This window comes from Pseudorca crassidens, chromosome 5, assembly GCF_039906515.1.
Source record: "Pseudorca crassidens isolate mPseCra1 chromosome 5, mPseCra1.hap1, whole genome shotgun sequence".
Lineage (NCBI taxonomy): Eukaryota > Metazoa > Chordata > Mammalia > Artiodactyla > Delphinidae > Pseudorca > Pseudorca crassidens.
In genome coordinates, this window is record NC_090300.1 from 32,224,153 (window position 1) to 32,239,775 (window position 15,623).

The window sequence follows — 15,623 nt, forward strand, 5'->3', positions numbered from 1 at the left end:
CTCTTTTGCTTTAGGTGTAAGGTTAGGTTGTTTATTTGAGATGTTTCTTGAGATAGAATTATATTGCTATAAACTTCCATCTTAGAACTGCTTTTGCTGCATTCCATAGGTTTTGGGTCACTGTGTTTTCATTGTCATTTGTTTCTAGGTACTTTTTGGTTTCCTCTTCGATTTCTTCAGTGATCTCTTGGTTATATAGTATCGTATTGTTCTGCCTCCATGTGTTTGTATTTTTTACAGTTTATTTTTCCTGTGATTGATATCTAGTCTCACAGTGTTGTGGTCGGACAAGATACTAGATATGATTTCAATTTTCTTAAATTTACCAAAGCTTGATTTGTGACCAAGATATACCAAGATATGGTCTATCCTGGAGAATGTTCATGAGCATTTGAGAAGAAAGTGTATTCTGTCATTTTTGGATGGAATGTCCTATACATATCATTTAAGTCCATTTTCTTTAATGTATCATTGAAAGCCTGTGTTTCCTTATTTATTTTCATTTTGGATGATCTGTCCATTGGTGAAAGTGGGGTGTTAAAGTCCCCTACTATGATTGTGTTACTGTCGATTTCCCCTTTTATGGCTGTTGGCGTTTGACTTATGTCTTGAGTTGCTCCTATGTTGGATGCATAAATATTTACAATTGTTATTTCTTCTCGGATTGATCCCTTGATCATTATGTAGTGTCCTTCTTTGTCACTTGTAATAGTCTTTATTTTAAAGTCTATTTTGTCTGATATGAGAATTGCTACTCCAGCTTTCTTTTGATTTCCATCTGCATGGAATATCTTTTTCCATCCCCTCCCTTTCAGTTTCTATGTGTCCCTAGGTCTGAAGTGGGTCTCTTGTAGACAGCATATATACAGGTCTTGTTTTTGTATCCATTCAGCCAGTCTATGTCTTTTGTTTGGAGCATTTAATCCATTTACATTTAAGGTAATTATCGATATGTATGTTCCTATTACCATTTTCTTAATTGTTTTGGGTTTGTTTTTCTGGTCTTTTCCTTCTCTTGTGTTTCCTGCATAAACAAGTTCCTTTATCATTTGTTATAAAGCTGGTTTGGTGGTGCTGAATTCTCTTAACTTTTGCTTTTATGTAAAGGTTTAAATTTCTCCATCAAATCTGGAAGAGTTCTTTGCTGTTTAGAATAATCTTGGTTGGAAGTTTTTCCCTTTCATCCGTTTAAATATGTCCTGCCACACCCTTCTGTCTTGTAGAGTTCCTGCTGAAAGATCATCTGTTAACCTTATGGGGATTCCCTTGTATGTTATTTGTATGTTATGTTTTTCCCTTGCTGCTTTTAATATTTTTTTCTTTGTATTTAATTTTTGATAGTTTAATATGTGTCTTGGCGTGTTTCTCTTTGGATTTATCCTGTATGGGACTCTCTGTGCTTCCTGGACTGGATTATTTCCTTTCCCATGTTAGGGAAATTTTCAACTATAATCTCTTCAAATATTTTCTCAGTCCCTTTCTTTTTCTCTTCCTCTTCTCGGACCCCTATAATTCGAACATTTGTGTGTTTAATGTTGTCCCAGAGGTCTCTGAGACTGCCCTCAATTCTTTTCATTCTCTTTTCTTTATTCTGCTCTGTGGTAGTTATTTCCACTGTTTTATCCTCAGGTCACTTATCCGTTCTTCTGGTTCAGTTATTCTGCTATTACTTCCTTCTACAGAATTTTAAATTTCATTTATTGTGCTGTTCATCGTTGTTTGCTCTTTAATTCTTCTACGTCTCTGTTAAACGTTCTATGTATTTTCTCCATTCTATATCCAAGATTTTGGGTCATCTTTACTTTCATTACTCTGAACTCTTTTTCAGGTAGACTGCTTATTTCCTTTTCATGTTTTTGGTCTGGTGGGTTTTTACCTTGCTCCTTCACTTGCTGCATATTTCTTTGTCTTCCTATTTTGTTTAACTTACTGTGTTTGGGGTCTCCTTTTTGCAGGCTGCAGGTTCATAGTTCCCTTTGTTTTTGGTGCCTTATCCTAGGGGGTAAGGGTTCAGTGGCTTGTGTAGGCTTCCTGGTGGAGGGGACTAGTGCCTGTGTTCTGGTGGGTGAGGCTGGATCTTGTCTTTCTTGTGGGCAGGGCTGCGTCCATTGCTGTGTTTTGGCATGTCTGTGAAGTTAGTATGATTTTAGGCAGCATCTCTGCTAATTGGTGGGGTTGTGTTCCTGTCTTTCTAGTTGTTTGGCATGGGGCATCCAGCACTGGGCCTTGCTGGCCACTGTGTGGAACTGGGTCTTAGTGTTGAGATGGAGATCTCTGGGAGAGCTCTCACCGATTGATATTACATGGGGCCAGGAGGTCTCTGGTGGTCCAATGTCCTGAGCTCGGCTCTCCCACCTCAGAGTCTCAGGCCTAACACCAGGCCAAAACACCAAGACCGTGTCAGCACACAGCTCAGAAGAAAAGGGAGGGGGAAAAAGAATAAATAAATAATAAAAATAAAATAATTAAAATTTTAAAATAAAATATTATTAAAATTAAAAAGAAGAGAGCAACCAAACCAATAGACAAATCCACCAATGATAACAAGCACTAAAAACTATACTAAGATAAACAAAAAATCAGAAACAAGTCAGTCGCAGACAGCAAACGCAAAATCTACCGTTTCTCCCAAAGTCCACCGCCTCAGTTTTGGGTTAATTCTTTGTCTATTCAGGTATTCCACAGATGCAGGGTACCTGAAATTGACTGTGGGGATTTAATCTGCTGTTCCTGAGGCTGCACAGAGAAATTTCCCTTTCTATTCTTTGTTCACACAGCTCGTGCACTTAAGCTTTGGTTTTGGCCCCACCTCTGTGTGTAGGTTGTTCTCAGGCTTCTGTTCCTGCCCAGACAGAATGGGGTTAAAGCAGCAGCTGATTAGGGAGCTCTGGCTCACTCATGCCAGGGGGGAGGGAGGGGTACGGTAGTTATAATTGAAATGCAGGGCAAGCCTGCGGCAGCAGAGGCCAACATGATGTTGCAACAGCCTGAGGAGTGCCATGTGTTCTCCTGGGGAAGTTGTCCCTGGATCATGGGACCCTGGCAGTGGCTGGCTGCACAGGCTCCTGGGAGGGGAGCTGTGGATAGTGACCTGTGCTTGCACAGAGGTTTCCTGGTGGCAGTGGCAGCAGCCTTAGCATTTCATGCCTATCTCTGAGGTCTGAGTTGATAGCCAAGGCTCGCACCCATCTCTGGAGCTCATTTAGGTGGTCTTCTGCCTTCTGTGGGCAGACAGGGAAGGAATCCCCTCTCCTCGTGCACCCCAAAACAATGGTCTCTTGCCTCTTAGGCAGGTCCGGACTTTTTCCTGGACTCCCTCCCTGCTAGCTGTGGCACACTAGCCCCCTTCAGACTGTGTTCACGCAGCCAATCCCAGTCCTCTCCCTGGGATCTGACCTCCAAAGCCCGCACCTCAGCTCCCAGCCCCCACCCGTCCTGGTGGGAGAGTAGACAAGCCTCTCGGGCTAGTGAGTGCTGTCCAGCACCGATTCTCTGTGCAGGAATCTCTCCACTTTGCCCTCTGCACCCTTGCTGCACTCTCCTCCATGGCTCCAAAGCTTCCCTCCCACTCACCCCTGACCCACCCCACCCCCATCTCTGCCAGTGAAGGGGCTTCCTAATGTGTGGAAACTTTTCCTCCTCCACAACTCCCTCCCAGCAGTGAAGGTCCTGTCCCTATTCTTTTCACTGTTTTTTTATTTTTCTTTTGCCCTACCCAGGTGCATGGGAATTTTCTTGCCTTTTGGGAAGTCTGAGGTTTTCTTCCAGCGTTCAGTAGGTGTTCTGTAGGAGTTTTCCACGGGTAGATGTATTTTTGATCTATTTGTGGGGACGAAGGTGATCTCCACGTCTTACTCCTCCATCGTCTTGAAGGTTCCACCCCCACCACTTCTATTTTGTAAAATTCCATTTACAATACCACTAAAAAGAATAAAATACTTAGGAAGAAATTTAACAAAATAAGTGTAAGGCTTATAAACTGACAATAATAAAACATTGCAGAGATTAATTAAAGATGATCTAAATAAATAGGGAGATATTAATGATTCATGATTGAAGTCATGTTCATGATCGAAAGACTGAATATTGTCAAAATAGCAAGTCTTTCCAAACTGAGGCATATACGAATCCAGCAGGCATTAAACAGAAGTTGAAAAACAAATACTAAAATTCATATGGAAATGCAGAGGACCTAGAATTGCAATGACAATGTTTAAAAAGAACAAAGTTGAAGGACTTACACTAATCAGTTTGAAATCTTATTCAAAAAAATACAATAATTAAGACAGTGTGGTATTGGCACAGGAGTAGTCATACAACAGGTCAATAGAACTGAACTATGAGTCAAAAACAAATCTTTAGGGCTTCCCTGGTGGTGCAGTGGTTGAGAATCCGCCTACCAATGCATGGGACACAGGTTCGAGCCCTGGTCTGGGAAGATCCCACGTGCCGCAGAGCAACTGGGCCCGTGAGCCACAATTACTGAGCCTGCACGTCTGGAGCCTGTGCTCTGCAACAAGAGAGAGGCCACGATAGTGAGAGGCCCGCACACCGTGATGAAGAGTGGCCCCCGCTTGCCACAACTAGAGAAAGCCCTCGCACAGAAACAAAGACCCAACACAACCATAAATTAATTAATTAATTATTTAAAAAAACAACCAAAAAAACAAATCTTTATATTTATGGTCAATTTATTTCTGACAAAAGTGCCAAAAAAAATAAATGTAAGAAGCATAGTCTTTTTAACAATTGAATATATACATTCAAAAACTAAACTTAAACTATTAGTTCACACCATAGACGAAAACCTAACTCAAACTGGATCATAGACCTAGATATAAAAACTAAAACTATTAATTTCTTTTAAAAAAGGGAGGGGGGAATATTTATGACGTTGGTTGAACAAAAGGTTCTTATATTCAACACCAAAGTTACAATCCATGTTTTTATTTGAAATTTTGAGGGTCATCAAAATGTAAATGCTTGCATATCAAAAGTCACCAATAAAAAATTTTTAAATACACCTAAAACTAATATAATATGTCAATTATAACTTGATAAAACAAGGGAGGAGAGGCCATAAAATGAGACAAAATATGGGCAATTATATATCACATAAAGGACTTGTATCCAGAACATATAAAGAACTTTTACAACTCAAAAATAAGGCAAAAAAGAGAATTTAAAAATGGACAAAAGATTTGAATAGATATTTAACCATAAAAGATACACAACATAGGCTTAGCTAATACACTCATGAGAAGATATTCAACATCATTAGTCATTAGAGAAATGCAAGCTAAAGCCACAATGACACACCAAAACACACTCACTAGAATGGCTATAATCAAAAAAGACAGACAATACCATGTGCTGGTGAGAATGAGGAAAGACTGAAACCCACATGCATTGCTGGTGGGAATGTCAAACGGTACAGCCACTTTGGAAAAGCATTCCATGGGTTTATTTTTAAGTGGAACATAAACTTGCCATTTGACCCAAGAATTCCACTCCTTGGAATCTGTGCAAGAGACCTGAAAACATATGTCCCCACAAAGATACGTATAGGAGTGTTCATAGCAGCATTACTCATAATAGCCCTGAAATGGAAATAATCCAAATGTCCAAATAGTGATGAATGTACAAACAAATGTGGTATTTCCATACAACAGATACTATTCCTCAAGTAAAATGAAAGAACGACAGATACAACATGCTACAACATGGATAAAACATAGATAACAACTGCTACAGTAGGAATAAACTTCCATAACAGTATACTAATTGAAAGAAGCCAGATGCAAAAGACTACACATTGAATGATTCAGTTCTATGAAATATCCAGTAAAAAAGGCAAATTTATAGAGACAGAGGCAATCAGCAATTATCTTGATCTGGGGTTTTGAGAAAGGATTTAATTCAAGTAGGCATAAAGGAACTTTCTGAGGTGATGATGTTCTAAAACTGACTCTGATGATGGTTGCCCAACTCCATGACTTTACTGATAAGCGTTAAGTTGAAAAAAGAAAAATTAACATCACCTGTAAGGAAAAAATGTATATGATGTGTCTCCAGAGAAGGAAACAGGATCACTAATTAGTGTTCAAGGCAAAAATATATAACTTTAATCTTATCATGAGGAAACATCAGAGAATCCCAAATTGAAAAACACTAAGAAATAACTACTTAAAATTTTCAAAAATATTAATGGCTTGAAAAACAACAAAAGACTAAGGAACTGTTCCAGATAAAAGTTAACTAAGGAGACATGACACCTGAAAGCAATACATGATCCTGACCAGCATCTTATAGGCAAAAAGAAAGGGGGTGGTGGGGAACTGGATGTAAGTAGTCAAAAGGTACAAACTTCCAGTTATAAGATAAATAAGTACTAGGGATGTAATGTATAAGATGATAAATATAATTACACTACTGTATGTTATACATGAAAGTTGTTAAGAGGGTAAATCCAAAGAATTCTCCTCACAAGGAAAAAAATATTTTTTTCTACTTCCTTAATTTTGTATCTATAGAAGATGAATGACTTTCACTAAATTTACTGTGGTAATCATTTCATGATGTACATAAGTCAAATAATTATGCTGTACACCTTAAACAGTGCTATATGTCAATTACATATCAATAAAGCTGATGGAAAAATAATAATGAAATAAAAAATTTTTAAAGTAGATACAAAGATATACAGATTGAGATATATCATAAAGGACATTATAGGTGCAATTGACAAAATTGGAGAACACACTGTGGATTAAATCATGGCATCAATGTTAAATATTTTTAATTTGGTAAATGTTCTAAAGATACATAAGAGAATATTCTTGTTAGCAAATATACACTGAACTAATCTGGGGTAAAGAGTCCTAATATATAAAACTTACTAATGATTCCATTGTAGTTTTGATTTGAATTTCTCTAATGATTAGTGATGTTGAGCATCTTTTCACGTGTTTGTTGGCAATCTGTAAATCTTGTTTGGAGAAACATCTATTTAGGTCTTCTGCCCATTTTTGGATTGGATTGTTTGCTTTTATGATATTGAACATCATGAGCTGCTTGTAAATTTTGGAGATTAATCCTTTCTCAGTTGCTTCGTTTGCAAATATTTTCTCCCATTCTAAGGGTTTTCTTTTCGTCTTGTTTATGGTTTCCTTTGTTGTGCAAAAGGCTTTAAGTTTCATTAGGCCCCATTTGTTTATTTTTGTTTCTGTTTCTATTTCTCTAGGAGGTAGGTCAAAAAGGATCTTGCAGTAATTTATGTCATACAGTGTTCTGCCTATGTTTTCCTCTAGGAGTTTTATAGTGTCTAGCCTTACATTTAAGTCTTTAATCCATTTTGACTTTATTTTTGTGTATGGTGTTAGAAAGTGTTCTAATTTCATTCTTTTACATGTAGCTGTCCAGTTGTCCCAGCACCATTTATTAAAGAGACTGTCTTTTCTTCATTGCATATTCTTGCCTCCTTTATCAAAGATAAGGTGACCATATGTGCGTGGGTTTACCTCTGGGCCTTCTATCCTGTTCCATTGATCTATATTTCTGTTTTTGTGCCAGTACCATACTATCTTGGTTACTGTAGCTTTGTAGTATAGTCTGAAGTCTGGGAGCATGATTCCTCCAGCTCCGTTTTTCGTTCTCAAGATTGCTTTGGCTATTCGGGGCCTTTTGTGTTTCCATACAAATTGTGCGATTTTTTTTCTAGTTCTCTGAAAAATGCCATTGGTAGTTTCATAGGGATTGCACTGAATCTGTAGGATGCTTTGGGTAGTATAGTCACTTTCACAATGTTGATTCTTCCAATCTAAGAACATGGTATATCTCTCCATCTGTTTGTATCATGTAAAATTTCTTTCATCAATGTCTTATAATTTTCTGCATATAGGTCTTTTGTATCCTTAGGTAGCTTTATTCCTAAGTATTTTATTCTTTTTGTTGCAGTGGTAAATGGGATTGTTTCCTTAACTTCTCTTCCAGATTTTTCATCATTAGTGTATAGGAATGCCAGAGATTTCTGTGCATTCATTTTATATCCTGCTACTTTACCAAATTCATTGATTAGCTCTAGAAGTTTTCTGGTAGAATCTTTAGGATTCTCTCTGTATAGTATTATTTCATCTGCAAACACTGACAGCTTTACTTCATCTTGTCCAATTTGGATTCCTTTTATTTCTTTTTCTTCTCTGATTGATGTGGCTAAAACTTCCAAACCTATGTTGAAAAATACTGGTGAGAGTGGGCAACCTTGCCTTGTTCCTGACCTTAGAGGAAATGGTTTCAGTTTTTCACCATTGAGAATGATCCTGGCTGTGGGTTTGTCATATATGGCCTTTATTATGTTGAGGTAGATTCCCTCTATGCCCACCTTCTGGACAGTTTTTATCATAAATAGGTGTTGAATTTTGTCAAAAGCTTTTTCTGCATCTATTGAGATGATCATATGGTTTTTCTCCTTCAATTTGTTAATATGGTGTATTACATTGATTGATTTGTGTATATTGAAGAATCCTTGCATTCCTGGGATAAAACCCACTTGATCATGGTGTATGATCCTTTTAATGTGCTTTTGGATTCTGTTTGCTAGTATTTTGTTGAGGATTTTTGCATCTATGTTCATCACAGATATTGGCCTGTAGTTTTCTTTCTTTGTGATATCACAGCGCTGGTGGCCTTGTAGAATGAGTTTGGGAGTGTTCCTACCTCTCCTATATTTTGGAAGAGTTTAAGGATAGGTGTTTGCTCTTCTCTAAATGTTTGATAGAATTCGCCTGTGAAGCCATCTGGTGCTGGGCTTTTGTTTTTTGGAGCACTTTTAATCACAGTCTTAACTTCTGTGCTTGTCATTGGTCTGTTTATATTTTCTATTTCTTCCTGGTTCAGGCTCAGAAGGTTGTGCTTTTCTAAGAATTTGTCCATTTCTTCCAGGTTGTCCACTTTATTGGCATAGAGTTGCTTGTAGTAATTCCTCATGATCTTTTGTATTTCTGCAGTGTCACTTGTTATTTCTCCTTTTTCTTTCCTAATCCTGTTGATTTGAGTCTTCTCCCTTTTTTCTTGATGAGTCTGGCTAATGGGTTATCAATTTCGTTTATCTTCTCAAAGAACCAGCTTTTAGTTTTACTGATCTTTGCTATCGTTTCATTTGTTTTTCATTTATTTCTTATCATATGTTTATGATTTCTTTCCTTCTGCTAACTTTGAGTTTTTCTGCTCTTCTTTCTCTAATTGCTTTAGGTGTAAGGTTAGCTTGTTTATTGGAGATGTTTCTAGTTTCTTGATGTAGGATTGTATTGCTATAAAATTCCCTCTTAGAACTGCTTTTGCTGTATCCCATAGGTTTTGGGTCATCGTGTTTTCATTGTCATTTGTTTGTAGGTATTTTTTGATTTCCTCTTTGATTTCTTCAGTGATCTCTTGGTTATTTAGTAGCACATTGTTTACCTTCCATGTGTTTGTATTTTTTACAGTTTTTTTCCTCTAATTGGTATCTAGTCTCATCGTGTTGTGGTCAGAAAAGATATTTCATACAATTTCAGTTTTCTTAAGTTTACCAAGGCTTGATCTGTGACCCAAGATATGGTCTATCCTGCAGAAAGTTCCATGAGCATTTGAGAAGGAAGTGTATTCTGTTGTTTTTGAATGGAATGTCCTAAAAATATCAATTAAGTCCATCTTGTTTAATTTGTCTTTTAAAGCTTGCAATTCCTTATCTATTTTCTGTCTGGATGATCTGTCCATTGGTGTAAGTGGGATGTTAACATCCCCCACTATTACAGTGTTAGTGTCAATTTCCCCTTTTATGGCTGTAAGCATTTGCCTTATGTATTGAGGTGCTCCTATGTTGGGTGCATAAGTATTTACAATTGTTATATCTTCTTCTTGGATTGATCCCTTGATCATTATGTAGTGTCATTCTTTGTCTCTTGTAATAGTGTTTATTTTAAAGTCTATTTTGTCTGATATGAGAATTGCTACTCCAGATTTCTTTTGATTTCCATCTGCATGGAATATCTTTTTCCATCCCCTCCCTCTTAGTCTGTATGTGTCCCTAGGTCTGTAGTGGGTTTCTTCTAGACAGCATATATAAGGGTCTTGTTTTTGTATCCATTCAGCCATTCTACATCTTTTGTTGGAGCATTTAATCCATTTACATTTAAGGTAATTATTGATATGTATGTTCCTACTACCATTTTCTTAATTGCTTTGGGTTTGTTTTTGTAGGTCTTTTCCTTCTCTTGTGTTCCTGATTAGAGAAGTTCCTTTAGCGTTTGTTGTAAAGCTGTTTTAGTGGTGCTGAATTCTCTTAACTTTTGCTTATCTGTAAAGTTTTTAGCTTTTCCATTGAATCTGAAAGAGATCCTTGCTGGGTAGGGTATCTTTGTTGTAGGTTTTTCTCCTTCATCACTTTCAATATGTCCTGCCACTCCCTTCTGGCCTTCAGAGTTCCTGCTGAAAAATCAGCTGTTAAGCTTATGGGGATTCCCTTGTATGTTATTTGTTGCTTTTCCCTTGCTGCTTTTAATTTTTTTTCTTTGTATTTAATTTGTGATAGTTTGATTAATATGTGTCTCGGCGTGTTTCTCTTTGGGTTTATCTTGTATGGTACTCTTTGTGCTTCCTGGACTTGATTGACTATTTCCTTTCCCATGTTAGGGAAGTTTTTGACTATAATCTTTTCATATATTTTCTCAGACCCTTTCTTTCTCTCTTCTTCTGAGACCCCTATAAGTCGAATGTTGATGTCTTTATGTTGTCCCAAAGGTCTCTGAGACTGTCCTCAATTCTTTTCATTCCTTTTTTTTTATTCTGCTCCCTGGCAGTTATTTCCACCATTTTATCTTCCAGTTCACTTATCCATTCCTCTGCCTCAGGTATTCTGCTATTGATTCCTTCTAGAGTATTTTTAATTTCAATAATTGTGCTGTTCATCACTGTTTATTTGCTCTTTAGTTCTTCTAGGTCCTTGTTAAATGTTTCTTGTATTTTCTCCATTCTCTTTCTGAGATTTTGGATCATCTTTACTATCATTACTCTGAATTCTTTTTCAGGTAGGTTGCCTATTCGTCTTCATTTATTTGGTCTTGTAGATTTTTACCTTGCTCTTTTTTTCTGTAACATATTTTTTGTCGTTTCTTTTCTTTTTTTTTTTTTTTTTGATGTGTGGTGTTTTATTCCTGTCTTACTGGTAGTTTGTCCTGAGACATCCAGCACTGGAGTTTGCAGCCAGTTCGATAGAGCTGGGTCTTGGTGCTGAGATGAGGACCTCTGGAAGCACTACTCCAACTGATATTCCCTGGGGCCTGAGGTTCTCTGTTACTCCAGCGGTTTGGACTCGGAGTTCCCACCACAGGAGCTCAGGCCTGACCTCCAGGTTGGGAATCAACATCCTGCCAGCTTCGTGGTGTGGTTAAAAAAAAAAAAAAGAGAGAGAGAAAGAAAAAAAAGACCAGTACAATATCAAAGAATAAAAAACAAAATTAGAAAGACAGAAAATATATTAAGATGCTGAGGGGACGAGGGGAAGATGGCAGAAGAGTAAGTCGCGGAGATCACCTTCCTCCCCACAGACACACAAGAAATACATCTAGACGTGGAACAACTCCTACAGAACACCTACTGAACGCTGGCAGAAGACCTCAGACCTCCCAAAAGGCAAGAAACTCCCCACGTACCTGGGTAGGGCAAAAGAAAAAAGAATAAACAGAGACAAAAGGATAGGGATGGGATATGCACCAGTGGGAGAGAGCTGTGAAGGAGGAAACGTTTCCACACACTAGGAAGTCCCTTCGCGGGTTGAGACTGCGGGTGGCGGAGGGGGAAGCTTTGGAGATGCGGAAGAGAGCACAGCAACAGGGGTGCAGAGGGCAAAGCAGAGAGATTCCCGCACAGAGGATCGGTGCAGACCAGCACTCACCAGCCCGAGAGGGTTGTCTGCTCACCCGCCGGGGCGGGCGGGGCTGGGAGCTGAGGCTCGGGCTTCGTTCGGATCGCAGGGAGAGGACTGGCGGAGTGAACACAGTCTGAAGGGGTTAGTGCACCACGGCTAGCCAGGAGGGAGTCCGGGAAAAGGTCTGGACCTGCCAAAGAGGTAAGAGACCGCTTCTTCCCTCTTTGTTTCCTGGTGTGCGAGGAGAGGGGATTAAGAACGCTGCTTAAAGGAGCTCCAGAGATGGGCGCGAGCTGCAGCTAAAAGCGCAGACCCCAGAGACGGGCATGAGACGCTAAGGCTGCTGCTGCCGCCCCCCAAAGAAGCCTGTGTGCGAGCACAGGTCACTCTCCACACCGCCCTTCCGGGGAGCCTGTGCAGCCCGCCACTGCCAGGGGCCCAGGATCCAGGGACAACTTCCCCAGGAGAACGCACGGTGCGCCTCAGGCTGGTGCAACATCACACTGGCCTCTGCCACAGCAAGGCTCGACCGGCATCCATACCCCTCCCTCCCCCCGGCCTGAGTGAGCCAGAGCCCCCAAATCAGCGGCTTCTTTAACCCCGTCGTGTCTGAGCAAAGAACAGATGCCCTCCAGCGACCTACACACACAGGCGGGGCCAAATCCAAAGCTGAGCCCTTGGGAACTGTGAGAACAAAGAAGCGGAAGTGAAATCTCTCCCAGCAGCCTCAGAACCAGTGGATTAAAGCTCCACAATCAACTTGATGTACCCTGGATCTGTGGAATACATGAATAGACAATGAATCATCCCAAATTGAGGAGGTGGACTTTGAGAGCAAGATTTATGACTTTTTCCCCCTTTCCTCTTTTTGTGAGTGTGTACGTATATGCTTCTGTGTGAGATTTTGTCTGTATAGCTTTGCTCCCACCATTTGTCTTACGGTTCTATCCGTCCGTTTTTTTTTGTTTGTTTGCTTTTCTTAATAATTATTTTTTATTTTAATAACTTTATTATATTTTATCTTACTTTATTTTATCTTACTTTGTCTTCTTTCTTTTTTCCTTCCTTCCCTCCTCCCTCCCTCCCTCCTTTCTTTCTTTCTTTCCTTCTTTTTTTCTCTTTCTTTCTTTCTTTCTTTCTACTTCTACTAATTCTTTCTTTCTACTTTTCTCCCTTTTATTCTGAGCCATGCGTTGAAAGGCTCTTGGTGCTGCAGCCAAGAGTCAGTGCTGTGCCTCTGAGGTGGGAGACCCAATGTCAGGACACTGGTCCACAAGAAATCTCCCAGCTCCACGTAATTTCAAATGGTGAAAATCTCCCAGAGATCTCCATCTCAACACCAACACCCAGCTTCACTCAACGACCAGCAAGCTACAGTGCTGGACACCCTATGCCAAACAACTAGCAAGACAGGAACACAACCCCACCCATTAGCAGAAAGGATGCCTAAAATCATAATAAGTCCACAGACACCCCAAAACACACCACCAGACGCGGCTGCCCACCAAAAAGACAAGATCCAGTCTCATCCACCAGAACACAGGCACTAGTCCCCTCCACCAGGAAGCCTACACAACCCACTGAACCAACCTTAGCCACTGGGGACAGACACCAAAAACAACGGGAACTACGAACCTGCAGCCTGCAAAAAGGAGACCCCAAACACAGTAAGATAAGCAAAATTAGAAGACAGAAAAACACACAGCAGATGAAGAGCAAGATAAAAACCCACCAGACCTCACAAATGAAGAGGAAATAGGCAGTCTACCTGAAAAAGAATTCAGAATAATGATAGTAAAGATGATCCAATATCTTGGAAATAGAATACACAAAATGCAAGAAACATTTAACAAGGACCTAGAACAAAAGATGAAACAAGCAACGATGAACAACACAATAAATGAAATTAAAAATACTCTAGAAGGGATCAATAGCAGAATAACTGAGGCAGAAGAACGGATAAGTGACCTGGAAGATAAAATAGAGGAAATAACTACTGCAGAGCAGAATAAAGAAAAAAGAATGAAAAGAACTGAGGAATGTCTCAGAGACCTCTGGGACAACATTAAACGCACCAACATTAGAATTATAAGGGTTCCAGAAGAAGAATAGAAAAAGAAAGGGACTGAGAAAATATTTGAAGAGATTATAGTTGAAAACTTCCCTAATATGGGAAAGCAAATAGTTAATCAAGTCCAGGAAGCACAGAGAGTCCCATACAGGATAAATTCAAAGAGAAAAACGCCAAGACACATATTAATCACACTATGAAAAATTAAATACAAAGAAAACATATTTAAAGAAGCAAGGGAAAACAACAAATAACACACAAGGGAATCCCCATAAGGTTAACAGCTGATCTTTCAGCAGAGACTCTGCAAGCCAGAAGGGACTGGCAGGACATATTTAAAGTGATGAAGGAGAAAAACCTGCAACCAAGATTATTCTACCCAGCAAAGATCTTATTCAGATTTGATGGAGAAGTAAAAACCTTTACAGACAAGCAAAAGCTGAGAGAGTTCAGCACCACCAAACCAGCTTTACAACATATGCTAAAGGAACTTCTCTAGGCAAAAAACACAGGAGAAGGAAAAGACCTACAATAACGAACCCAAAACAATTAAGAAAATGGGAATAGGAACATACATATCGATAATTACCTTAAATGTAAATGGACTAAATGCTCCCACCAAAAGACACAGATTGACTGAACAGATACAGAACCAAGTTCCATATACAAGCTGTCTACAAGAGACCCACTTCAGACCTAGAGACACATACAGACTGAAAGTAAGGGTATGGAGAAAGATTTTCCATGCAAATGGAAACCAAAAGAAAGCTGGAGTAGCAATTCTCATATCAGACAAAATAGACTTTAAAATAAAGACTATTAAAGAGACAAAGAAGGACACTACATAATGATCAAGGGATCCATCCAAGAAAAAGAAAAAAATTGTAAATATTTATGCACCCAACATAGGAGCACCTCAATACATAAGGCAAACTAACAGCCATGAAAGGGGAAACCGACAGTAACACATTCATAGTAGGGGAATTTAACACCCCACTTTCACCAAAGGACAGATCATCCAAAATGAAAATAAATAAGGAAACACAAGCTTTAAATGATACATTAAAGAAGATGGACTTAACTGATATTTATAGGAAATTCCATCCAAAAACAACAGAATACACCTTCTTCTCAAGTGCTCGTGGAACATTCTCCAGGACAGATCATATCTCGGGTCACAAATCAATCCTTGGTAAATTTAAGAAAATTGAAATTGTAGCAAGTATCTTTTCTGACCACAACGCTATGAGACTCCAGTCAATTACAGGGAAATATTACAGGAAAATATTTGTAAAAAAATACAAACACATGGAGGCTAAAGAATACACTACTTAATAACGAAGTGATCACTAAAGAAATCAAAGAGGAAATCAAAAAATACCTAGAAACAAATGACAATGGAGACACGATGACCCAAAACCTAAGGGATGCAGCAAAAGCAGTTCTAAGAGGGAAGTTTATAGCAATACAATCCTACCTTAAGGAACAGGAAACATCTCGAATAAACAACCTAAACTTGCACCTAAAGCAATTAGAAAAAGAAGAACAAAAATCCCCAAAGTTAGCAGAAGGAAAGAAATCATAAAAATCAGATCAGAAATGAATGAAAAAGAAATGAAGGAAACGATAGCAAAGATCAATAGAACTAAA